The 27,181-nt window shown below is 53.9% G+C and overlaps 1 protein-coding gene across 4 annotated transcripts in view; it reads left to right on the forward strand.

Annotated features, from left to right (window-relative positions):
- The first annotated feature begins 7,243 nt into the window (after positions 1-7,243).
- Positions 7,244-27,181, forward strand: part of FRMPD1 (FERM and PDZ domain containing 1) — a 67,666-nt gene continuing 47,728 nt past the window's right edge. For all 4 annotated transcript variants that reach the window (XM_005309203.4, XM_065549763.1, XM_065549761.1 and 1 more), the window contains exon 1: positions 7,244-7,384. The gene's annotated coding sequence lies outside the window, so the exon portion shown is untranslated. The remainder of the gene's footprint in view (positions 7,385-27,181) is intronic.

The raw sequence follows: 27,181 nt of genomic DNA on the forward strand, positions 1-27,181 counted from the left end.
GGCCGGCTTTAGGCCAATTCCACCAATTCCCCCGAATCGGGCCCCGCGCTTAAGAAGGCCCCGCGCCCAGTGGCAGGGCCGCCCAGAGTGGGGGGCAAGTGGCAGAGAATCCCTTCCCTGGCTAGAGGCACCTTTTTAATTTTTACTCACCTGGCGGCGCCCCAGGTCTTTGGCAGCGGGTCCTTCACTCGCTCCTGGTCTTTGGCGGCACTTTGGCAGCGGGTCCTTCAGTGCCGCCAAAGACCCGGAGCGAGTGAAGGACCCACCGCCAAAGACTAGGAGCGCGGCCCGGTGAGTACAAGCCCCACGTGTTTTTTTTACGTGGGTTTTTTTTTTTTTTTTTAGTCATCCCTGTCGGGGCCCCGTCGAAACTGTTCGAATCGGGCCCCGCACTTCCTAAAGCCGGCCCTGGCTAGGAGGTTGGTTGCAGGTTGTGTGTGTGTGTGTGGCGGGGCAGACAGCCAGCAGAAGGAGTTGTGAGCACGACTCTGAGAGGAATTAGAGAGACAGGGCTTCTTGGGCACAGAGCCTGTGGGAGCGGCAGATGTGGGGATTTCTGAGCCAGGAAACTGCCTGCTGATGTTTGTTTCAGGAGAACAGGACTGTGTGCACATTCTTTGTAAACAAGCCAGACTCAACACCAAGAAGATACTTGTCTCATATCCCTGATTTCTCCTCCAAATGGAAACAACTGTACAAGGCCCTGAATATTGGCTAACCTCTGGGGCTGTTGCAACACAATTTGGACCTTGTCTTGACTAGAGGAAAAGGTGCTTTACCAGTCAAGGTAGCTCAGTGGAGCTAGCTTAACTGGACTGAAAACGCCACTCAACGCCAGCGGGACACAGTTTGACACCTTCACTCGAACTGCTAACATTGAGCTTTAACTCCATGTTTATTCTCTCCGAAGGGCAGATGCCAGGAGCTTAAAATAAAGGCTGAAGAGCCGTGCAGGAGTGTCTGTGCATCCTCTACATCTCGGCACAGGCCATGTATTGCGGGGGGTGGAGGCTGTAGATCCATGTTTTGTCCCCCAGTCGTAAATTCTAAGGTCTGACGGGACCATTCTGACCATCTCATCTGACCTTGCAGAGCACAGGCCAGAAGATTTCACCTGCTGATTCCTGCATCAAGGCCCCAATCCCGCAAACACTTAGACGCGTGCCTAACTTTACTGCCACAAACGGTTCCACATAGGGTGAGCATGCATTTTGCTTTGTCTAGCGTCAATTTCAGCTTGGAGCCCATGGGTCCGCCTGCAGTCAACGCAATGCAGGATCAGAGCATTGCATAGGTCCAGTGGCCCTAGTGCCCCCTGCAAATTGGCTTATAACAGGAGGAGTGCACTATCATCCCAATAGTAGTAGTGTTGCCTGATCTATTGATTGTGTATTAATTATATTGATTACTTACGAATAGGGTGACCAGATGGCAAGTGTGAAAAATCGGGATGGGGGTGGGGGGTAATAGGCACCTATATAAGAAAAAGCCCCAAATATCAGGACTGTCCCTATAAAATCGGGACATCTGGTCACCCTACTTACGAATTCCCAGTTAACACGGTGAGGTTTGGTAGGGTCTGGTCCCAAGATGAGGCCCAATATTATTAAAATTGAAGTTCCAAGGGGAACCCCGACATGCACAATTGCAACACTCACACTTAGGGAAAAAACCTTCTGTATTTGGAATAGTTTTAACACACTTAGCAACGTTACAAACAGGCCAGGCCCAGCAAGGGAGATGGGGATCAGACAGAATGTGCATCTGAGTATCCATATGCTCACACCAGAAGCATTGTCTTCCTCATCATCTTCCTCATCACCACCCCCAGCGGGTGTCAGCCTGGCATCTCTCAAGAGTTACATCTCCCCACGGCACACAGGCTGGGGTACAACTTTTATCATGTGTTACGCTGATGCCACTATGCCTAATGCGTGTGCAGTAGAGGTTTCTCCCCTCTTCCTTATTTGTATTTCCTCACCTGACTAATGTGGGGGTGCCCTTCTCCCATAGGTGACTAGTCCATTTGCCTCAAGGTGATTAGCATATACATCAATTAGTTACCATGGCATTCTTGTGGTCAGAGGGCTGCGAATGTTCTTAACTTAAAATAACCCCCGCTGGTATAAACGAGCATCTTGTGGTTACCTGGCAGCAGTTATGTCATTCCAGTGCTCTATCGTTTGGTATCTTATGATCTAGGGTTACTCCTGGTTAGCTGCTTATGCCAAGGCTTTTGTTTAACTAAGCTATTGTCTTACAGGCCTAATTGTTCGATTTCATTACATTGCTGCCTTAACTTATACCTGTATCTTACCTAGTGAATACCTAGACCTATAGGAAGAACAGGAGGACTTGTGGCACCTTAGAGACTAACAGATTTATTTGAGCATAAGCTTTCGTGGGCTACAGCCCACTTCATCGGATGCATCTTTTTGCGGATACAGACTAACACAGCTGCTACTCTTAGACCTATAGGCTACATTAGACTAAAACAGTCTGTCAGTTAAACGTGCCAAAGGCAGCTACAGATGATCCTTTAATCGAGGGTTTCTTTTTTAGCCCATTTCTTCTCCTGTTCCCATCAATCACTCCATCACGTAGGCCAGACAGCCAAAGCAGTTTAAAGAGAGAAGACTATCCCTAGGGTTACCATATTTTGAGCCTCCAAAAGGAGGACACTCCACGGGGCCCCGGCCCCGCCCACGCCCCCACGCCCCAACTCCACCCCTTCCCCAAAGTCCCCGCCCCAACCCTGCCCCCTCCCCTGCTTCCCGCGAACATTTGATTTGCGGGAAGCCTGAAGCAGGTAAGGGAGGTGTGGGGGGAGGAGGCGCGGCCCAGTCTGGCCCCCCCGGCGTCTCCAGCCTGGGTCGGCTCGGGCCCTGGGGTGCCGGCCCCGGGCCAGCCCCTGGCCGAGCACCCCCGGCCCGCCCAGCACTGCCGGTCCCCGGCCCGGGCCCCGGCCCCGGCCCCGGCCCCCAGCTCGGCACCGCCGGCCCGGCCCCCAGCCCGGCACCACCAGCCCCCGGCTCGGCACCGCTGACCACCGGCCTGGCCCCCAGCCCAGCACCGCCGGCCCCGCATGTCCCGATTTTCCCGGACATGTCCGGCTTTTTGGGATTTCCCCCCGGACGGGGATTTGGAGCCCAAAAAGCTGGACATGTCCGGGAAAATCTGGACGCATGGTAACCCTACTATCCCCTCCCAGAAACACTGCTTCTGAGTCTTCTGAGGTGAAGGGGGTTGAAATGATGATGAACATAAGGTTATCATTTCCCACTTTGCCCTCCCCCAACAACCTGCCACAGTTGCATTTCCCAGATCCCTGCACCTCATCTTTAGAATTCAGTTTTTCGTACAAAATACTGATTTTCCAGGGTTGAAACTGACACACACCTTTCCCTTTTGGAAGGGCTAGGCCAAGGGTGTTTCTGCCCTGCAGCTGAGAGCAGGCCTCCCAGCCCAGGCACACAGACTTGTGTTTATTGAATTTCAGGGTTGGAAGGGACCTCAGGGGGTCAAGTAGTTCAACCCCCTGCTCAAAGCAGGGCCAATCCCCAGACAGATTTTTGCCCCAGATCCCTAAATGGCCCCCTCAAGGATTTAACTCACAATCCTTGCTTTAGCAGGCCAATGCTCAAACCACTGAGCTATCCCTCCCCCCATAGCAGGGCTGGTGCCAGAACTCACAAGGTGGCCAATCTGGCATGGGCAGAGGCCAGGCACTCAAGCCCACTTGGCCCCAAGGCGGCAGAGCCCAAACTGCAGCCCGAGGTGGAATGTCTACATTGCTATGGTTAGCCCCGCTAGCATGAGCCTGTCTCCCCGGGCTGGGCTGCTCGCTCCAGCTGCGGTGGAGACACACCCGAAGGCCTAGGGAATGATAATCTGTGCTACAAGATTGGGCCTTAACCATACATGGCTTAGGTGGCAGAGCGGACCGCCTCCAGGGGTAGGAGCTTGGCACAGGCACTTGGCTGGCCTGCCAGCTGAACAGCGGGTAAGTGTCACAAGGGAGCGGGTCCCTACAGGGCCTGTGTCAGAGAGCAGGTGAGCTGAACACAGCCAATCAAAAGGGGCTGGGCGACATTTGGGCCTATGAAGGGCTGCTAGAGGCTAGGCAGAGGGATGGGGCAGGCTAGCCATGGTGGACTGGAGTTAATGCCTGTGGTGAGTCCCTAGAGCAAAGGGCTAGGGGGTCAGAGAGGCAGCGCTGGGGTTACTGCAGTGCTCCAGGAACGGAGCTCGGGCTGCAGCCTGGGACTGGGTGTCTACAGCCCAAGTCCGCTGGCCCAGGCCGGCTGTGGGTGTCTAATTGCAGTGTAGACAGACCAAAGGAGAGTGGGTGTGACATCACATACTTGGCCATGGGTGGGGGAGAAGCCCTCCATGGTCACAGTAACGTTTTGGAGAAGAGGGACCTCTGACAAACTTGAAAAGACTTTAGAAAACTTCAATTGCACCCTAGTGGATGAAAATTGAGATACCGTTCGCCTTTCCTTAACCTCCCATTCCTGCTTTCTACCTTCCTGGCTGCCTTTTTGTTCTCTGCTTCCTTAAAATAGCTCTTTATAAATGCAAAGGTCCAATCTTTTTTTTATTTTCTCTTTTTAAGTAAATGCCAGGGCCCTGCTATGGAAGTGAGTTGGGGTCACCTAAGTGTTTCCATTCCAAGGGCCACGTTCCTTAAACATCTTGTTCCACTGGGGCGGCCTCCTGCTGACTTCACTGGGGCTTGCTGCAGGCCCGGCTCACAGGGTCAGGGCCTTTGGGCTTGTCTACGTGAGGAAGTTATTCTGGAATAAGGCTGCTGTGACGTTAAAGTGCTAGAGCGAGTGCCAGAAAAGAGCATCCACGGGGGGAATTACTCTGGAATAGCCATCGCAGGCTAGTTATTCCGGAAAAGTTTCACTGGCCAATTGCCCCATGCAGACAAAATGAAATGCCCCTGAACGGATGTAACTGTTGTTGCACTTTTCACAACTATCTCCCGCTGCTGTCGATGACCAATGGGAGCTGGGCACAGGGGCTGGTGGCTAACTTGTATGTAGTTAAAAGTGAACCCAGCCCTCCCTCCTCCAACCAGCCATGAAGCAAGAGCTCTGCAGGGAAACGGGGGAAGGAGGAGAAATCATCTTCAAAATGGCCTGACACAAGCCCACAGAGGTGGGCAGGTTAGGGAGGTGGGAAAGTTGAGGGGGAAGAGGTAAGGGAAGGGGCTGAGTAGGAGGAAAAGGGGAAGGGCATCGCCTATGAGAGAGCAGCCCTGGAGGGTGGATGGTGAGACAGGTAAGAAGATTGGCATGACTTACATGGGGTAGGGGGCACCCTTCGCAGCAGGGAGCTGTGGGGCCAGGGAGGAGAGGAATTTAGGGGGAGTCAGTGAAAGGGGGCAGAGGGGCTAAGGGCACTGGGCGTCACTGCAACATTGCCAGCCGCAACACTCAAACATCATGAAATTGGCTTAAAAATCATGGGAAGGGGAGGAGGGGTGTTTAAATTATCTTTCTGGTTGTTTTCTTCGAGGTCCTTTCCAAGGTGCCTGGGTCACATATTTGAGGTTTTGCACCCCAACCAGGAGGGGTGGGGACTGACTTTTGTATAAGTGACAGCTGTGATCCCCGGGACTCCAGCAGCTGGGGCTTTACAGAAACTACCGAACAGTGGGAGATTTGTGATAAAACTGCAAGGGCTGGCAAGGCTGGCACTGCCCAGGGGCTGGGAAGACAGAGGGAAGGCTCAGGAGCAGGTGAGAGTTTGGGGTGAAGGTGAGGGGAGGAGCCCAGGCAGCTCTGGGGGGAGGGGGAGTAAAAGTTTAGGGTTCCTGGGAGCAGGAAGGGTGTGGGGGGGCAGTTGGCTGCACCACACTCAGGGAAGGATGGGGAGCAGGGAGGGGTTGGTGAGAAATTAGGGTTGGGGGACAGGAGGGTGCTCCAGGCTCTGGGTTGGAAGGAGCATGGTGGGGATAGGACGCAGGCTCAGAGACTGGTCTGGGGAGGGGGGATAGGAGGCTCTGGTGGGGTCTGGGTTGGAAGGAGCATGGGGGAGTAGGAGGGTGCCCAAGGCTTACAGAGGAGTTAGGTTTTGTGGGGGTGTGGCTGCCCCAAGATTGGGGAAGGGTCAGGTTGGGGACAGGAGGAGCGGACCACCCCAGGCTTGGGGCCATGGGGTGGGGGAGGCACCCAGCTGCCCCAGGCTTGTGGGGGGAGGGAGGCCTGCCCTGGGAAGTTGGGGTTGGGACTGGGGGAGCCTGGCTCGCAGCCTGGGGGGTTGCCCCAGGGAGAGAGGAGGGAGGTTCGGGCTGGCCCAGGCTCAGGGAGCAGGGTTGGGGCTGATCCAGCCGCGGGGGACGGGACGGGTTTAGGGTCGGGGTGGCTGCCCCAGACTCAGGATAGCAAGTTTGGGACCAGCCGGGGATGTGCCCCAGGGAGGCTGGGGAGACCATCCCAGGCTGGGGGGGGACCCGGGTTGGGAGGCTGCCCTGAGGGGCCGTCCCACTCCCAGGCTGGGGGTTGGGGTTGGGGCTGTACCAGGCTGGGGGGGCTGTCCCAGGGGGTGCCCAGGTGGGAGGGAATGGGGTGGGGCCAGATGGCGGTGCCAGGCTGGGGGGACTGTCCCGGGGGAGCGGGGTTGGGGGGGGCAGGCGGGAGGGAAAGGGGTGTGGCCAGATGGCGGTGCCAGGCTGGGGGGACTGTCCCGGGGGAGCGGGGTTGGGGGGGGCAGGCAGGAGGGAGAGGGGTGGGGCTGGGGGGTGCCAGGCTGGGGGGGCTGTCCTGGGGGGAGCGGGTTTGGGGGGCAGGCGGGAGGGAATGGGGTGGGGCCAGAGGGGCTGTGCCAAGTTGGGGGGGGGCAGGCAGGAGGGAACGGGGTGGGGCTGGGGGGTGCCAGACTGGGGGGCTGTCCTGAGGGGAGCGGGGTTGCGGGGAGCTGGCGTGAGGGAACGGGGTGGGGCCGGAGGGGCTGTCCCGAGGGGGCTGTGCCAGGTTGGGGGGCAGGCGGGAGGGAACGGGGTGGGGCTGGGGGGGGGTGCCAGGCTGGGGGGCTGTCCCGGGTGGGAGCGGGGTTGGGGGGCAGGCGGGAGGGAACGGGGTGGACGCGGGGGGGCCGTCCCGCGGGGAGCGGGGTTGGGGCAGGCGGGAGGGAACGGGGTGGGGCAGGGGGGGTGCCAGGCTGGGGGGCTGTCCCGGGGGGAGCGGGGTTGGGGGGCAGGCAGGAGGGAATGGGGTGGGGCCGGGGGGGCTGCCAGGCGGGGCGGGGGGCAGGCGGGGCCCGCTGGGAGCCCCGCCCCCGGGCCGAGCTCCGCCTCCCCGGGGCACAGGCAGCACCTGCCCCGCCGCCGCCGCCCGCAGGCTCCGCTCGCCGCAGCGCTCCGGCCACCCAGGTAAGGCGGCGCCCGGGGCGGCGATGGGATGTCGGCTCCGGGTGTGGCCGGGGGAGAAGCGCCGGGGCGGGGAGCCCGGCTGTCCCGGGCGGGGAGCGGGGTCTCCAGCCGGGGCGATCACTGCGGGGCTCCGGGCGTCCGGCGCGGTCCTTGTCCTCCCGCCGCCAGACCCAGCCCTGGCGGAGTCTGTGCCGGCGCCGCCGGGGGACAGAGGGGCGAAGTCAGATGCCCCGGGGGAAACGCCGGGGCGGGCCGGCGGTTCTTCGGCCTCGGGGCGAGGGAGTGGGTGAATCGGGACCCCCCCTTCAGCACCCGGGGGTTGTTTTCCCTGCTCCAGACTCCGCTGGGTGACTAGAGCCCACAGACTATGTGGTTAGCTGCCCCCTGCCAGTCCGCCTGCTTCCTAACTCCCCTTCTCAGGGCCCGGGGCTGCCCTCAAAGACAGGTGCCGAGCCCCTCTGCGCGGTGACCATGTGTTCCCAAAGGGGGTCTTTTACCTCCTAAGTAACTTGGTAACATTATCCTTCTGGCTGTGCTCTTAGGCGTAGGATGGTAAAAAAAATAATAATAATAAGGTGCGTGTCTCGCTTTCTCCAGAGCAGCCCTCTTCTGGCTCTGGGACAATACAATAATCCATACCCTCTTCTGCCAGTGTTCAGCAGGACTGCAATGTGAGGTATAAATCTTGGTAAATGGACTCTCTTCCGGTAGAGCAGCGTCTCCACCAGCCTCATCATATCAGACTCCTGCTAATGTGAGAGAGAGCTGCTGGAAAAAGTTGTTTTCCCCTCTGAAGAGGGCTGTTTGTAAGTAGCAGAATGTATGTCATCACTGTGCAGACAGTACACAGGGCCCAGTCCTGAGGCGCCCAGATCCTCAAAGGTATTTATGTGCCTAACTCCCATCGAAATCATAATTTGGACAAGAGCGCCGAACAACTGCCTGAGTAGTGGTGCCCATATTGTTTGTTAGCCTCTTGCATCTTGTGAAACTTCTAGAGTTCGTTGCTACCCGGTTTCTGTTCATATTTCGCTGTAGACCCCTCCCTCCTGCTTACTACAATTATCTCCCAATTTATTGATCTAGTCTGTTTCAGCATCTTGGCAAACAACCACTCCTGACATGCAGGAGGCTGGGTTCAAAGAGGGAGAAGGTTGTATTCGGCGTTCCAGTGGATAAATGGTGGCGTATGTATGTATGTATTTAGAGTTTCCAAAGTGATTATTTCTGGACATGGAAGGCATTCTGGAGTATCTTCGGTCAATTCTGAGCGAAACCTGCTAACGCTTCTTGAAAAACATCTAGCAAATTGCTTTGCTGATCCTGCTACACCAAGCTTCTGTAAGTCAGTGGAAAGAACTCCCCCCGTTCTCCCCCTGATGTTAGTGAGCTTTGGGTCAGACAGAGCTGGATGCATTTATGAATGGGATCTATGATGGGGTTGCTTATGATGGTGCATGCAGGGCTTGGCAGCTTTGGGGCTCTCGGCTAGTTTGTGTCTTATGTTCTGAAAATCTCATGCTTTAGGGCTTCAGATAGTCCCTGCAGGGACGTTTTTTTGCTCTCAGTGTATTCTGGGGTTTGAGGGAAGGGGATCTGTGTCCTTCCTCCGAAGCATCATGGCTGGAGATGGGACACTGGACAGGATGGGCCAGGACTCTGAGGGGGCACCAAACATTCTCTCCCTCGGGTGCTTGGCTGGTTTTCCAGGGTCTAACTGATCGCCATATGTGGGGTCGGGCAGGAATTTTCTCTGGGGTTAGATTGGAGTTTTTTTCACCTTCCTCTGAAGCATGGGGTGCGGGTCATTTGCTGGGATTATCTCAGTATATCTCACCTAATGATTTCTCTGCCATGGCAGGGCCTTGGGCACTGGTGTACCTCAAACCCTCCTATTCTCTGTTTGTGGCACATAATAGTCTAGTATCCGTGGGGCTGTATGACTTTGGTCTAATTTTGTTTCTTGGGTTTAGTGTGCGGGTGTTGGTGGCTGGATGATCTGGTGGGCCCTTCTGGCCTTAACCTCTCTGAGCCCCACAAACAGTGAAAGGGTAAAGAGTGAGATTTTGCGGTAAGATCCACCTGTCTAACAAGAGTCCAACGTTCTCAGGTTTTGATCTGATGTCCCATTATCACATCTCATCCAAAAATAGCCCTGGGCTGCACAACAGCCTCCTTCTGCTGTGTCTGAGTGAAATGTGATTGACCTTGAATGTGAGAAGCTTTCTTTCCAGTGAAGTGCTTTGAGTTGGATGGCTTCTGGCATGATTTCCCGCTGTCACTGGGCCACACTGAGTCCTGCCTAGGGAAAAACCTACAAGAGAACAACGAATTCCAGGAGAGGGACTTACATGATTGAAAGGGAAAATAGGAGATGGAGAAAAATCTCTGCGAGGTCTTGACCATGGAGGTTGGAGTGACTGTTGCCATTTGGATGGTGTGTGCTCTGGGTGAAGATTACTAGACTAGACCTTCTCAGCTGGGATGGTTGCTGGCTCCAGGCCTGTGGGTTAAAGAAGGTGCAGCGGGAAGGTGAGGTCTGCAGGAATGGTCATGAATAAGGTTTATAGTGCTTGAGTCGCAATGGTTAGCAAGGACACAGAGCTCTATAATGAGGATGGTGGCATCTGTTCAGTTCAGGCATGGTAATAAAAACCTCCCGGAGGTCCCCCTTGAGTAGCTATCACCAGGGAGAGTCAAAGCAGGGTCTGCATCTCCCTTCCCACGCACACAGAATGGGCAGGGGTCTTGGGGGAACCATGAGAGGCAGTTGCCAATGGCTCGGCGCTGCTTCCTGACAGCCACTGGTCCATGACTCCCTTGTTGGGGATGGGGGCTGCCTGCACCCGGAAGGAAAGCTCTCCGGCTATTACTGGCTGAGGGCCCAATCCTGCGATAGCCGCACTTGTGGCTACATCCTGGGGATTGAATTGGGGACGGGACGTCCAGAGCTAAACGCATGAGCTGCTGCAGATGGAGGGGAGGAGCCAGAGCTTCCTAGTCGCGTCCTCTGTGGGTAACACTGGCAGGTGCGTAACTTCCTGTGCCGCCCAGGCCTGAATGGCTGCAGCAGCAGGGTCAGTCAGTGCTACCTGAGGCAGCGCCTCCTTCTGGAGTTAGTAGACGGGCAATGCCTCGGCGAGTGGTCCTCTCCCTCCCCAGCTCTGCCCCTTCCCTGGCAGCAGGTTCCAAGCCCTGTGAAAAGGCTTCTGTGCAGGGCGGGAACTGGTTTGTGCCTCACCCCAGTGCTGGGTTTACAATGGTGTCAGTGGCGCCATGGAGCCGGGCCTATGCTCAGAAGGGGCCCCGGCCTGCCCTGCTCGGCTCCCCCCCACCCACCACCACTTCTCGGCCTGCAAGGTTGTGCAGGGCTCTGCATTTGTCGGGGGTTTGGGGGGGGCTCTGGCCATAGGGAGTTGGGGGGGAGGTTGTTGCAGAGGTGCTGAATTTCTGATTTTCCCCATGGGTGCTTGATCCTAGCTTTGTCCCAAGCCCCACTCCATCCTTTCCCCGTAGACCCTGCCCCCCCACCTCTTCCTGCCTCTGCTCCACCCTTGCCCCGCCTCTTCCTGCCCCATTCCGCAGCCTCCCCAGAGTGTCCCCACCTCTTCCTCCCCCTCCCTCCCAGCGCCTCCTGCTTGCTGCTGAACAGCTGATCAGTGGTGGGTGGGCGGCTCTGGGGACAAGGGGGAGGATCTGATCAGCAGGGCTGCCGGTGGGTGCTGAGCACACACTTATTTTTTCTGTGGATGCACCCACAGAGTCGGCACCGATGGGGTGTTGGGCAGGGGGGTGGTGTGGCATGGCATGGGCCCACCCCCGAGGGGAAGGGGCACCCTGGCAGCATAGGGTTGGGTGGGCCACTGTGTGTCTGGCAACTTCCGGTTTGTAAATATTGCCTCGCACTGGGCTGGGCAGAGCAGGGCCGCCCCTTCCATGCCATGCCCCGTTGCCCCTGGCTGGCCCCTTGCTCTGGGGACTGACCTCCCTGCACCATGCTCCATTGCCCCTATGGGGGCCCACAAATATGTTTGGCGCTGGATCCACAAAATATTAATCCGGCCCTGCCTCACCGCATGGCATTACAAAGCAAGCACTGGAAAAGCAATCGGTGAGCCTCGCTCTCCTTTTGCTGTGTAAATGCTGTAATCCTGCTTTTCACTGTCCTCTCCGCTGACGATATCGAACGTGTGTGGAAGCGTTGTTGCTTTGGCCCCGGACGGCACTTTTGGAGCTGTTATGGGACTGGCCAAGTGCCAAAAAGAGAGGGGTCCTGATGCTGCAGTCTTCACTTACATAACGTCCTCATTGACGTCCGTGGTGGTTGTACCCAAACGGGGACTGATGCCTACTCCACGTTCCCTGTCCCAAGCCAGCAGCCCCAATGTGAAACTGACCTGACTGGGAGCAGAGTAACTCCCACTCTTAGAGCCCCTGGTGTTCGTGAAACTGACCGGGATCATGTGTTGCAGTGATGAGCAGAGGCAGGCAATGGAGGGATTTGTGGGTGTGTGGGAAAGACTCAAGCTAAGAACGGACGTCTCCGCACCCAGTGTCAGAGCAGCCAGGAGGCTGGGAGAAGGGGAGAGGATGCATCCATTCTCTCGCTAGCTGGGAGGGCCTGGAAAGGGTGGGAGGGTGAAAGAAGGCAGAAGACCTTCTAGCAGTCACAGGCCATTTGGGCTGGGGGGGGGAGGTCAGTTTGCACAATCACAGGCTGTGTCAGCCAGAGGCTGATATTCATTGGTCCCTTCTGGCCTGGGAACCTGGGTGATCATCTAATCTGAGCTCCTGTAGAACGCAGGCCAGGGAACTGCCCCACTCTCATTCCCACAGCAGGTTTGTTAGAAAAACTTCCAGCCTTGATTTTAAAAATGGTGGAGAATCCACCCTGGCCCTTGGGACGTTGCGCCAGTGGCTAATTATTCTCAACATGTAAAAACAATTTGCACCTTATCAGGGAGAGGTGCCCTTGAGTAGAATCCATCACAGCTGGGGGAAGCTGGTTGGTAGGGACGCCCCGTCCTGCATGTTTGAGCCTCTGGCGAGTCAGAGTCTGGGTAATGGTTCCAAGTGCCATACTATGGAATCTGTCCGGGATTTTGCAACCCTGGGATTCTAGCAAACTATCTGCTGGAATTCTTATTAAGCAACCGTCTAGCAAGAGGAGTGCAAATGCCGGGCTTGACAATCACCTACTGTAATGCTGAAAAGAGGGTGACATTTTAAAAACTCCAGAGGAGCCAGGAGGCTGTCCGTGAAATGGCTCCACATGGAACGGCCATGTCAATGCTTTTCAGGTGGGTTTAGTTTTCCTTGCCATGTTTGCTTCTCTTGTTGACAAGCAATTACAGTTGACAGGCGTTTGTACGGTGGGAAATTACAACCGGCATCATTTTCCCACTCAGTGAAATCCCAGACAAAGGGACAGAGGCGTGGCGGAACCCGTTACAACGTATGACCCCAATCCTGTAAACACTCCTGCGTGGGAGCAAATTTACTAATTCTCTGAAACTGAACGGGACTACTCACGTGAGTGAAGCTGCTCATGGGTGAAAGCGCATGCAGGATCAGGGCCTCTATCAACACACCCAGGTCAGTAGCAATGGGTGGGGCTTTGCATAGCCTCCCTTTGTGCTGCACAAATGGAAAATGGCCTGGAAATGCTGCTAATAGACCCTGTACCGAGCGGGTGCTGCCTGGCATTGCTGTATTATGCAAGGGAGGCACGAGAGAGAACCAACTGCAGTCAGGGAAGATTGCTAGCATGTCTCAGCAAGGAAGGTTATTAAGGAAAGATGAGTTAGGAAGGGAAAAACTCCAAAATGCTCTGCACTGTACACTCGCTGTTCTTGTCCAGACAGATATTGTTGCAGGAATTCAGGTCTCCATCACATTTGCACACTGGGATATTTTTAGAAGTGAAAGCTATTTAGAAGGAAACTTATTGATTTCCCCTCTCCTCCCCCCACCTTGAACATTTTGTTTATAATTTTCTACATTTCGTCTGTAATGGCCCCTGAGTGCAGCTATTCTCAAGTCTGCCCCTTCTCGTGTTCTCTTTGGGGGCTAAATATATTAGCTCGCCTAGGATGTGGCTTTTGCTGAAATGGTAACTCGGTTCCAGAATTCTTAGCACACTGTGTCCCTCGCCTTGTATTGTAAAACTACTTTAGTCATTAAATACCTCAAGTCTTGACTCTGTTGTGTCAGAGTGAAAGGTCTGCTGGGATGGGTCAGACGTATGAAAAGCAGAGCAAAGGCGAGGAGGTACCTGCAGACTGACTGGGCTGGAATAGGCTAATTCAGTTTCACTTAATTTCACCGAGACTTTGAGAAAGTGATGCACTTTTCAAGTGCTGCCAATCTCTCTTCTAGCCCATTAGTTGTACCGTCTTTTTCTCTGGGTTTATACTGTGCTTTTCACATTTTCCACTTCTAGTTCTGTAGACTTTTAAGGCCAGACATGAGTCTTCTGACCTCTTGCATTAGAACCGAACAGAGAATTTCACCTAGTAGATTCCTGCAAAAAGCCCAGATGACCAGTCCTGGTTGAAAGGTACCAAGTGATGGAGGATCCACCACATCCCTAGGTGAGTCTATGGGTTGTTCGAATGGTTAATTACTAGGGCCCTACCAAATTCACAGCCCATTTTGGTCAATTTCATGGTCATAGGATTTTAAAAATAGTAAATGTCATGATTTCACCTGTTTAAATTGGAAATGTCACGGTGTTGTAATTGTAGGGGTCCTGACCCAAAAAGGAGTTGTAGGGTCACGAGGTTATCGTAGAGTGGGTTGCGGTACTGCTACCCTTACTTCTGCGCTGCTGCTGGTACCGGCGCTGCCTTCAGAGCTGGGCAGCTGGAGAGCGGCGGCTGCTGGCTGGGAGCCCAGCTCTGAAGGCAGAGCTGCCGCCAGCAGCAGCACAAAAGTAAGGATATAAGAAGTAAGTAAGCAGAGCTGGGCCCTCAGTCAGCAGCCGCCGCTCTCCGGCCACCCAGCTTTGAAGGCAGCGCAGAAATAAGGGTGGCAATACCACAATCCTCCCTAAAATAACCTTGTGACCCTCTTCAACTCCCTTTGGGTCAGGACCCCGAAGATGAGAAACTCTGGTCTCTCCCATGAAATCGGTATAGTATAGGGTAAAAGCACACAAAAGACCAGATGTCGCGGTCCATGATGCATTTTTCATGGCCATGAAATTGGGTGGGGGCCTATTAATTACCCTCCCTGTTTAAAAACAACCAAAAAAACCCCCCAAAAAACTGTGCCTCATTTCCAGTTTGACCTTGGATTCCAGCCGTAGTAACTTGTGCACGTTTCACTGTCTGCAAATGTGTGACGGTTCTGTACAGGGATCTGTAGCAGTCTAGCTTGTCGGGCACAGTGAATTCATGGGGGTCTCCAAGTAAATGCGAGTATGAAGTGCGGTGCTGCCCTATAGATGCCCTTACCTAAATGGCATGGTGGGGTTCGCTATAAATGGTCATGAACCGCCATATCTGATGTACTAGGTTTGCAAGTAAAAAGGTGTCTTTCTAGCTGGTAGCCCCACAAATTGGCCCTGAGCTGTGAAAGTGAAGCTGGGACCTCCCCTTCAGCATGGGAGAGATTCTGCATGGCAGGCTAGGCCTCCTTGCCTTCAGTTCATGTTGCCGGTGACACATGCAAATCCATCCAAGCTAGACAGGTTACACCGGTGTCTCTGAGGCCACCCTTCAGCCTGCAGAGCCTGTGTTCATGGTGGAAAGGCATGAGATGGAAAGCTCTCAGCTTGGCTGTCAGAGCCCAGGGTGGACTTGTAAAAATAAAACCTGGATCAGTCCTTAAACTGCTGTGAGGATGGCTTGAAGATTCTGGAATCTCTTTACTGTAGTTACTCATGCACTGTAATCTATATGCACAGAGTTTTCTCTACTAGTCCTGGGCACCAATCCTGTAAGCCTTCCTCAGCAAAATTGGGGACTTGGGGTTTTGCCTGAGTAAGGGCTGCAGAACTGGACACTAGAACAATCTGTTTTGCATCCCCCTTATGCTTGCTCAAATGATTCAAAAGCCCTTTAATTGGAGAGATTTAGCATTCAATCCGGCTGAAAATTTTCCATCAAAACTGGGTTTATGGAAATTGGAATTTCAATTAAATTAAAGTTTTGATGTAACGTGGCTGCTTTCCACAGAAAATTGTGATTTTGGGGGGGTGGGACACCCACCCACACACCTCCCCCTCCCCCCCCCACACACACACCCCGAAAAGCTTTTGGATTTCAGCTAGAAACCAAAATATCTGGATTTGGCTATGTTGCTGCAGTGTCTCATGGGAATTGTAGTTTGGGGGCCTCATGTTCCCATTCTCATCTATTGGTCTGGCTCCCCAGTTGGACTTCACCTCCCATGATGCACTCTGGCGATGCCACTGCCATGATGCACCGCTCCCCATGCCAAGAGGGGAGACTATGGTGCATCATGGCAGATATCCATAGAGGAGAATAGGAGCATGAAACACCCGGGATACAGCTCCCGTGAGACACTGCAATAGCATTTCCAAATCAAAATATTTCAATTCTCAGCCATAATATTTTGATTTCAGTTTTTTGCAGGAGAAGTCAGAAAAACCGATATTTTCCAGGGTGTGGGGAACGACCCTGTTTTCTGACCAGTTCTATTTAGTGTAAGTCAACCCCCCCTCTTGTCCTCTGATTAAAGCCTCACTAAAAGCAGAAGGCAAATTTACAAGCATGAGATGCAATAAAGGAAAGAAACTGTGATTGTCTTGCTTCAGGCTTCTGAACCCCAAGTCTGTTCAGCGCTTCCCCTTCTGATGCTGTGCAGCAGGGTTTGTGCCCAGCCCAGGGCAGGTGGAGAAAGCATTACCCTCTCTTGCAAAGAGAAAGGGCTACAGGAAGTTCCTACCCTTGTGAGTGGAGGGGGGCTGGAGAATGAAGGAGGAGCTGAACCCAGCAGGAGACTGTCTTTTTTGTTTGGTGTTTGTACAGCACCTAGCACAATGGGGCCCAGATCTGTGGCTGGGCTCGGAGGTGCTGCTACTCCTAATAATTGACAATAAAACAGCGTAGGGTGACTCTAATCTTTTTCAGTTTCATAGGAGTTTTAAACCTTTATTCTGTAAACATCTCCTGAAATGGCAAAACCCAAGACATGGAATATGAACTGTGAGCAGGGTTTGAATTGTTCATGATGGGCTGGTGAAAGATGAATTAATTCAGAGAGAAGAAGAACTTTATCAGCCCTGCACTCTAACCCAAAACCTGACAAGTGACCACAGAAGAGTTAAGGCAGAATAACATCCCCCGTGCGCGGAACGTGTGACAGTCAGATGGGTTAATCTGTTGATATAATTGATACTGAAAAAGCAGAGCAGATCACAGTTGAGATCTGGCGTTGGAGCATGAGTTTAAAGTTGGCGTCTGTATTGGTTCCGGGTATCTGTTGGAGATGGAAGTGGAAGACTTACGGAGCGCGTTATGGACAGCGTTGTAGACTATAGGATCGTGAAAGGATTGTATGAGTCTTTCCCCTTCACTCCTGATTTCCCTGCATTTAAGGGAAATGGATGGAGCGTGTCCTGCCAGAATCTTAACTGCCATTAAATGTAGGTTTTGTTTGCTAACGAGTCCTCAGCATAGTGCAATGTGAGCATCTATCGGCCCAGACAGGTTTCCCGGGACCGGAATGCAGCTGTGGGCTTTGTTCCTTGTTCCTGCAGGCCTGTTTGGGACCACCATGGAGACAAGCCTCGTACCTGCCAAAGGCCAGGCTCTGGCTTTCATTGTACACACTGTGCAGGCATTCAGGGACTCGCCCAGTGTGGGGTCCTTGCTTGATAACCTTGACTGTCACACACATTCTGACCAGCTCCCAGAGGCAAAACTCTCTCCGGTTTGTCTTGTGCTGAAAACGAGGACACCGTTTCAGCACTGGGCTGTGATCCAGATGCTCTCCTCCTTGTGGCTAGTGAGCATGAACAGTGCTGCCCAGAATGGGCGTGGCCAGGTAACCTCCTGAGGTGCCCAGAGAGCCAGATCCTCTTAGAATGCAGCGCAGTTAGTGGGTTAAAGATACGGAGCCAGATCTTCAGCTGGTGTGAACTGATGTAGCGCCATGGAAGTCAATAGGGCCATGCCGAGGATCCCAACCAGGGTGCTAAATGGGCATTAGTTGCAAAGCCAAAACAAAATGGACTGAATATATAACTGGGCCACGTTCAGAGAGGGGCCAGCACAGGGAGCACCTGGTGATGGGCTCATGGAGGCTTCAGTTACTTGAATAGGTGACCACTTTCTACTAGGCGAAGCTTCCCAGGGCCAGGACCGGCTCTAGGCACCAGCGCTCCAAGCATGTGCTTGGGGCGGCACTTTCCAAGGGGCGGCACTCCGGCTCCTTTTTTTTTTTTTTCTTGGGGCACTAAAAGCCGGGAGCCGGCCCTGAGCGGAGGTGAGCTGCAGCGGTGGGGGGTGCGGGGAGGGCCGCAGGAAGTAACCCTGGAGGGGCGGGGGCAGAGGAACCGCTCCCCCCCAGCTCACCTCCGCTCCGCCTGCTCCCCTGAGTGCGCCGCCACTCCGCTTCTCCCCCCTCCCTCCCAGGCTTGCAGCGTGAATCAGCTGTTTTGCGGCAAGCCTGGGAGGGAGGGGGGAGAAGCGGAGCAGTGGCGGTGCACTCAGGGGAGCAGGCGGAGCGGAGGTGAGCTGCGGTGGTGGGATGGCCACAGGAAGTAACCCTGGGGGGGGGGGCAGAGGAACCGCTCCCCCCCCCCCCCAGCTCACCTCTGCCTCCTCCCCGAGCGCGCCGCCACTCCGCTTCTCTCGAGGGAGGAGTAGGAGGGGAAATGCGGCGCGCCTGGGGGAGAAGGCAGGGCCGGGGATTTGGGGAAGGGGTTGGAATGGGGCGGAGTTGAGGCGGGGCTGGGGGGGCACAGGGACATTTTTTTGCTTGGGGCGGCAAAAAACTTGGAGCTGGCCCTGCCCAGGGCATGTGGCTTCTTTCCAACATACCAGCTGCGGTAATCAAGCCGGGACGTAACCAGTGTGGCTCACTGTGGCCAAGTCTGTGTCTGACGGGATGGTGCATAGGCTGCTGGCCAGGGAGTGAAGTGGCTGCTTCTTCTGCTGCCATTAGGACTTCACCACTGCTGGGTATCCGGTAGCAGTGGTGAGGTCCCCATGTTGTGGAGCCACTTAGTGATTTGAGGTCAGTTGCCCTTGACGCTCAGGGATGTTCTAGGAGAGACGAGAGCCTGGCCTGGGCTCAGCGTTACCCGGCTGCCCTTCATCCATGTGCTGATTGTGGTAGTGTCTGCAGTGAGACTCCTCTTATCTGCCTGAAGCCAGTTCCCTTCTGATGCTTTGGTTCGTGGATTCAGCCAATGGCACAACCGTATTATAAACAGCGAGGGAGAGGGATCGTGTCCCCGCTCTTCCCTGCCCGTTATCAGCGCTTGTGCATTTGGGCTTCCTCCAGAATCCGCACCTGTGCATTTCAACCACTCCCCTAGTCCCAGGGGACAACAATGAGGTTATAGTTGTCTTGGCAGGAGCACAAATCGGCAGCTGTCTGTCGCTCTCCTTGCCCCAGAGAGCTCCACGTGCCCTTTGAGGGGTATGCAGTCTAACAAGATCGGCAGGAACGGTAATTCGTGTACAAATGCCACTACTGTTCAACACCCGTCGTCTGCTGCTTTTCAAAGGCTGCCGTCTTTGAGCGGTGGCTCCGGACAGGGTGTGTTTGTGTGCGCAGTGAGTGTCTGTGCAGACATTCCGTAGATCTGCCGTGGCCTCCTTAACAGATGGCCTTAATAAACCGAAGTGTGTTTGGATTTCAGGCTGTTGGTTTTCACAGCCATACGGAGGCTACATTAACTATTCTCACAATTAGGCTAACAGCTTCATAACCCCCTTCTCTGCAATTCGCAGCTTTCTTGTCCCTGTGACCTAAGGAGCAGAAGCTTTTCATCCTCAGCTGGTTGGCGTCTTCTCAATTAAATGAGCTGGGCTGGAGGGCCAATGACGATTAGCCAGTTTGAAGTACAGGATATCACAGCTGTGGCTTCCTTTCTTTCCAAACGGCTTGTCCTCGGGTACCAGAGTGATTGAAACAAGGCCATCAGCAGTGATCAGATAAGTGCCTGACGTAATAACACAGAGGTTAAACTATGCTAAATAGACTCTAATCCTATTAGGGAGATTTGGAAATGCCATGCCCTGTGTTCCCGGGGTGGTTTTTCTTGTGGGATGAGAATCCGTGCACCCGTAGAAGGTAAGAGACGGATAGAAACGGCTTCTACCTTCCGCTCTGATTTTCACAGACTTCTGTACATGGAGACTGGACCTTATTTAAGTTCAAGAGACAGATTTTTTTGTAATGAGCGGAGAGAATAAAGAAGGTGGAAAGAGCAGCTCCTTCTCTGTGCGACGCCTGATCAAATGAGCACCGGCCGCCTTTTTTCCTAGGGAAGTCATTTCTGTTTCAGCTTGCCAGGCTGGCTTCTGATCTCAGTGATGCCCGTGAAAAAACCGCAGTGCAACTCCGCTGAAGTCCATGGGAGCGATTCTGGATTTTTTTCGGGTGGAACTCAGGTCAGACTCTTGCCCCGTGACTTTTAGATCCTTCTCCAGGCTCTGGAAAAAATAAGATCTTATTACCATTTGCACACCCCCTCCCGACCCCAATCATATTTTGTATTGGAGTGAGATCTGCTGTGATGAGGGGAGGCGGGGGAGGATGGGATATATTTTTAAACTCACGCTCTTGTATGGGGTGGTTTATAATCTTCTGAAATGTGAAAACATTAGCAATGCAGGCATAGTTCAAATAGCTCCTGATCTTCAAAGTAGTGCCGCTCCCAATCTTACCAGCATCTGGCTTCGGTAGTCTGTTTCCTTACTGTTTTGTATATTTGTTCTGCAGACTTTCTTTTTATTCCTCGTGTAACCCCCCTGGGATGAGTTGTCACGCAGTGGGGCCTGAACCCCAGAGATCTAGATCTAAAACCAAGAGACTTCACCATTTGAGCTAAAGGAGCCAACGTTCTTAGCTCCAGGGCTGTCACGTGGTCAGGAATGGGCTAGCCCCTAGAGGGGGACAAAGCCGTGCTGCTTCAAACTGGGTTACACTAATTTGGTAATGCCAGCTCTGAACTAAGATGCTCTGGGAGGAAGGGCGGTCTTGTGGTGAGAGCACTTGATTTGGGCTCAGGAGTTCAGTTCCGTTCTTGCGTCTACCACAGACACCCTGTACGACTGGGGCAAGGCACTCCGTCCCCATTTCCCAGCTACAACACGAGGAGGAGAATTCCTTTCTCCCGGCCCTTGTCTATTAGACCGTAAGTTGTCTGGAGCCAGGGTATCTCTCTTACCATGGACCAGGCTGAGTGCAATGGGCCCCGATCTCAGTTGGGGCCTGCATACAATTGATGATGACGAGATGCCTCAGCCGTTTGTGACCAGGATTGATGGGAACACTGGGTTCCCAGCACAGAACAACGAAAAGCCGTATTTCCTGAACCAACTAGCTTACGTTTTGCCCCACTGTGTTGTAGATGGATACTGGAGCTGAAGCGTTTGTCATACCAGCATGTTCACGGACACCATTTAATCCTTTCACTCACATAGCTGTAAAGCCAGGGACTGGCTGCATCCCGTGGGAAGCGCGGGCAGGTGTGACGTCGCCGAAGGCAGGTTTCCTCCTGGGAAGAATTAAAGGCACGCCTGTGTCAACCTGGCACTTAACACAGACAATGGTTTAAAGGGTTTATAAGGTGACGTATCCGAGCACAGGCTGTTTCCATTCTGGTGGCAGTCAGTAGGTTAGCAGGAACTGCTCCACACTGCCAGGTTGATGCCATCCCCTGGGCGGTGCCCGAAGGTGCCTCTTACAGCCCCTTCGCGGAAAGGCCTGCAGCCGAACGACTTGTCCCCAGGAGGCTGGCAACACGGAGCCGACTTTCTAAACACCAGAAGTCGCTTGGTAAAGCGTGAGCCCAGGGCTGCCACTAGAACTGTAACGCTTGGTGCTAAGCCCAGGCTGCAAGATCACGGAGTTTTCTAAACCATCCTCACCTTCCTTCCTTAGTCCCTGCTGGCCAACGGAGAACGGAAGAGTCCCCCGCAGGGTGAAGTCAGTTCGGAAGGGCTGGCCTCGCTTTACCCATTAGCCCACGATGTCTCTGAGCAGTGGGTGGTGTCCGTCAGAGAATGGCAGGCTGCCGGGTGGTCCGTAACATAGTCCGGAAGATCTCTTGTCTGCAGGCTGGTTCCCACCCCGGTGTCAATGAATTGCAGACATGGGCTCCAGGTTTGGAGGTATATCAAGCTAGACTTGGACACACCGGTCATATTATTGAAAATCTCCGTACGTTTCGCTGGGCCAGGCAGGCTTTCACTGAACAAGGGCAGAAGGCACAGAGAGGGGATTTCCTGCCTGCCCACGCCAGTCCTCTTCCCCCAGGCTGCAGCTGGCTATGTAGGAGACACTCCGTGACTCTTGGCTGCTTGGGGGCAGACCGGCCAGCTGGAGAGTTAAGCAGCAGGGCAGAGAGGTAGGTTTCACTATGGCAGCGGAGGTTCTCCGGCTGGTGGCAGCATCTCCCACCCCTTGGCCAGCTTTGCGGGGGAAGGAGGCAGCTGGCGAGGGGTTCCCAGCTAGCAACAGCTCTTCCGGGGGCATTGCAAGCCCAACACGCCCCTGGGCAGAGGGCTGAGTTTCCATACTTGTGACAATACCTGCTCCATCCCCTTAATCCTCCCCGCTCCGTTAGTCTCCCTTGGGCAGCGTGCCGGCTGGCGGCCCCATCACCCTGCCCAGCTGCTGGAACTCAGGAGGGACCCTTCATCCCATCTGCTCCAGCCTTCCAAGACTGCAGCAGCTTCTGGCCTCTTGGCCCTGAGGTCGGGGTCAAGGGCCCTGCCCTCGGCGGGGGACTGCCCACGGAGGGCAGGGTAACTGTGAAAGAAACTGGATCTGATCTTTTCAAAGACGACCCCAGGGTGGGCTCTCGCGAGGGCTGGGTTTCTCGTCCGTTGTCGTTGTTTACAGTCTGTGTGATCATAGCACCTCCCGGCCCAGCCGTGGAGCAGGACCCCACTGTGCCAGGTGCTGTACAGCAGCAGAACAAAATTATGGGCCCTGCCCTAAAGAGCTGCAGCCAAGCCATTGCCCAGTTCTTGGGAGGTATCCTGGCGAAGGAGGGGTTTGAAGGAGGATGAGGGGGTAGTTTTGCAGATGCTTATGGAGCCTCCTCCCAAGTGTGGGGGCAGCACAAGAGAGAGCACAAAGGGGCTGGTTTGAAGTTGTAACCAGTGGTCAGTGAGCTGTGCTGCCGTGCCTTAGCCTGCCACCGCCCAGCCGGGACCCGCATGTGCTCTTGCCTGGAACTGCAAAACAGGCAGGGTCCGTAGTGAATCCGCTCCCAGGGCGGGAGATGCTGGGGCACTGGCTGGTACAGCTGAGGGCTTTAGTCCGTTTAGTGGAGCAGTGGAAAGTGTTCTGAAGTGCACGCAAGTAGGAGGTAGGATGGACTAGTGGTCAGGGCACTAGCATAGAGCTAGGGAGAACTGGGTTCAAATCCCTGCTCCGCCACATGCTCCCTGTGTGATGGGTAAGGCCTCTCTGTGCCTCGGGTCCCAGCTGCCCAAAGGAGATACCAGCCATGGCCTGTCCCCAGGGTGCTGCGAGGAGAAATACAGTAGAGTGTGAGGGCTCGCAACACTGCAGTGATGGGGGCAGAGAAGTGCTTCCCCTTGATAGGTTAAATTGGTGCAACTCACCAGAAAGGATGGGTGTCATTGGCCTGGGGACCCCAGTGTAACCTCATGATCGTAGGTGACAGGTAGCCTTGGATTTAAACATCCCAGGTGGTGCTGTTTGCATAGCTGCCTCCTGCTTTGCTCTCTGGGATCCTCAACGGTGAGTGCCAGGGCACGTCTACATGAACAGCTCATTCGTGGCGAGCTGGGGTGCGAATCTACCCCGCACTAACTGGCCGCGTGGACCCTGCTGCCGGGTGCTACCAATTCCCTAGTGTGCTTTGATCCAGCCGGCTGTGAAACAGAAGTAGGTCAGTGGGCACGAGGGCATTTTTAGTGCCTGCTGGCAGGGTCCACGTGGACAATTAGTGTGTGGCAAGCCAGGCCATACAGCTACAGTGCACTCACCTGCCATGCACCACGTTCATACAGACAAGCCCTCACTGGGTCTTCCTTTTGCTCCCGAATGGCTGGCCAGGAGGGCGCTGTCCATCAGCAGGTGGGGACTGGGGGCAGCCAGGGAGGCAAACTGAAACTCTTGGTCTGCTTTCTGTGTACATGTGCTCCCATCCCCAGAGGCAGCCAGGTGATAACACAGGCGTTCGGTGGGAGCTGTTGGCTTTCCCAGGGTTGCCAACTGAAAGCCCAAGCGGAGGCTGCAGGAATCAGCCTGCTGCCGCTGTTCCCACACTGGCCGCTTTACGACTGTTTCCAAGTGATAAGGTGCGTGTCTCTAGGGACTGGCACGGCCACGGCCAGACGGGTTGTCACAGTTCTAACAGCGCTGAGAGCCCCAGGCCTGATGCGGTACGTCACAGGCCATCAGACAGTGATTAGCACAGGCAGTGTGGTGTCTCTAGAGAGCCTGGGAAGCTTTTAAGCGGGGTGCAGCAGTTTGGACCCAAGCGGGACTGGGTTTGTTTACGTCTCTTTGCTTTGATGCCCTGGTTTAATGGCTCTGGGGTGTCACGGGGAAGAGCGAGTGGGATGCAATGAAAAGGTCTTTTTCTGACAAGGGAGTGCTTGAACTCCTTCTCGGAAGTGGCTTTCACAGCCAGAGATCCCTGGATTCTTAATGCGCTGGGTCCCAGCGGCGGTGCTTCCAAAGCTGAAATTCCCCGAATTATTGTGTGTGTTAGCACCTAAGAGCCCAGGCATGGAGCAGGACCCCAGTGGGCTAGGTGCTGGAAAAGCAGACAGTCCTGGCCCCAAAGAGCTGGCAATCTCTGCAGCAGACAAGAGGCAACAGGTGGATACAGATAGATGGGGGAGCACAAGAAACAATGAGACCGTTCTGGGCAGCATGGTGGGCAGTGGTCTCGGCACACCTGTGGCCTAACCCTATTCTGTACCCATCATGGCAAAGGAGAATAGCAAGGTGACTGTGGATGGCAGAACTTGTATAGGCAGCAGGTTTAAAACAAACAAAAGGAAGTACTTCTTCTCACAACGCACAGTCAACCTGTGGAACTCCTCGCCACGGGATGTTGTGAAGGCCAAAAGCATAACAGGGTTCAAAAAAGAATTGGATCTGTCCTCCATGAACTTGTCTATCAATGGCTATTAGCCAAGGTGGTCTGGGGGTCCCTATACCTCTGATTGCCAGAAGCTGGGACTGGACGACAGAAAATAGATCATTCGATTGCCTGTTCTGTTCATTCCCTCTGGGGCACCTGGCATCGGCCACTGGGCTGGATGGACCATAAGTATGGCCGTTCCTAGGTTCTAATGGCCATGGGGAGCCTCCTCCCCAGCGCGAGGGGCAGCACGCCGGTGCTCGGTTGAACATGTAGCACGTGGGTGCTGGCGGCTGGTTGGAGGTGGGAGTGGACATCTCCAGGAATGATGCCTAGCTCTGAGCTATCTACACCTGTGGAGAGTGGGGGGGAAACCGAGTGTGTTTCTGTGCCTGTATGAGGGCCCCCCCCCCCCCATGCACACACCCCAAGAGCAGCTTTTGGCCGATTGTTTCAAAGTCCTGATTTTTTGCTGCAGGCGCTGGGACCCTGTCGCGTGAAAAGTAGATGCTTTTTTCCTTCCAGTGGACAGGCTCACCATGCATGGCTCCCCTTCCTGCCCACAGCCAGTGGAACGGGCCTGGAAAGGCAGGAGAGGCAAGGCCTCCTGGGCCACGCTTCCCTCCCCGGTGCAAAGGGCTTAGAGGCTAAGGTGAACAAGTTTTCTCCCTCCTCCTTATGATACCCTTTTAGATACCTGAAAACTGCTATCATGTCCCCTCTCAGTCTTCTCTTTTCCAAACTAAACAAACCCAATTCTTTCAGCCTTCCTTCATAGGTCATGTTCTCAAGACCTTTAATCATTCTTGTTGCTCTTCTCTCCAATTTCTCCACATCTTTCTTGAAATGCGGTGCCCAGAACTGCACACAATACTCCAGCTGAGGCCTAACCAGAGCAGAGTAGAGCGGAAGAATGACTTCTCGTGTCTTGCTCACAACACACCTGTTAATACATCCCAGAATCATGTTTGCTTTTTTTGCAACAGCATCACACTGTTGACTTATATTTAGCTTGTGGTCCACTATAACCCCTAGATCCCTTTCTGCCATACTCCTTCCTAGACAGTCCCTTCCCATTCTGTATGTGTGAAACTGATTGTTCCTTCCTAAGTAGAGCACTTTGCATTTGTCTTTGTTAAACTTCATCCTGTTTACCTCAGACCATTTCTCCAATTTGTCCAGATCATTTTGAATTATGACCCTGTCCTCCAAAGCAGTTGCAATCCCTCCCAGTTTGGTATCATCCGCAAACTTAATAAGCGTACTTTCTATGCCAATATCTAAGTCGTTGATGAAGATGTTGAACAGAGCCGGTCCCAATTAAGGTGGGCTATTATCAGCAGGAGAAAAAAAACCTTTTGTAGTGATAATCAGGGTGGCCCATTGATTAGTCTCATTAAAGTTGGTTATATCTTCCTACTGTATTTTCCACTGCATGCATCGGATGAAGTGGGTTTTAGCCCATGAAAGCTTATGCCCAAATAAGTGTTAGTCTCTAAGGTGCCACAAGGACTTCTCGTTCTTTTTGCTGATACAGACTAACACGGCTACCCCTCTGAAACCTTCACCAGTAATGTATATTCTTCTGAGGCCATCATAGGGACTATTGTGTTAAAAGAGACGGGGCTCTGTCCTGCCAACAGTTACACACGTGAGCGGCCCCACTTAACCCCAGGGAGATTACTCGACATGAGTAAAGTTACTCGCATGTGTAACCTGGCAGGATCTGAGCCTAAAGGTTTCCACATGAACGCAAGAGAACAAGGAGCAGTCCCTCTGCCTCTTGGGAGGATGGAGACTGCAGATCAGTATCCGTTAATAACAGGCTGTTCTCTGCAGCAGCATTGCAGGAGCCTGCACTTAACGCAGCCTTTTGATTTGGGGATTTTTCCCTCCAGGGATGCACTCTGGTGGCTCACAGCAGCTCAAAGAAATGCCTAGAAGATCTGAGAGCGGCAATGAAATACCATATTCATAGTCCTGTTGGAACAGCTTTAGGATTTGTGCAATTCCCTGGCCCACGTTGAGCAGAAGATCAGATTAGCCTGTCGTCGTGATCCCTTCTGGCCTTAAAAATCTCTGTGGTACATGTGGTCCCAGTATGGGAGCACCTGAGTGCCTCACAATCTATAGTGCATTTATCCTCCTCACACCCTGGGATGGGGGACAGGACTAGTATCCCCCTTGTACAGTGGGGAAACTGAGGCACGGCTAGGTTAAATGACTTGCCCAAGGTCACAAGTCTGTGGCAGAACAAGAACTTGAATCCAGATCTCCGGCTGGTGTCCCAGCTACCAGACCATCCTTTCTTTCATGAAAATGCGTCTCCTGTATCAAAAGCCCTGGGGTACCAGTCTGCTTCGGTCTCATCGCAGCAAGGTACAATTGCTTGCTGTGTGTTCTCTCTGCAGTCTTGTTTTCAGATGCCAACACATTTAATCATGTCATGGAAAAATAATGTCCAGGGTGTGCAATATAAATGATGGAGGAAAATAACCACAAGCATTTGCGCCAGAGAT

Source organism: Chrysemys picta, chromosome 6 (assembly GCF_011386835.1).
Source record: "Chrysemys picta bellii isolate R12L10 chromosome 6, ASM1138683v2, whole genome shotgun sequence".
NCBI lineage: Eukaryota > Metazoa > Chordata > Testudines > Emydidae > Chrysemys > Chrysemys picta.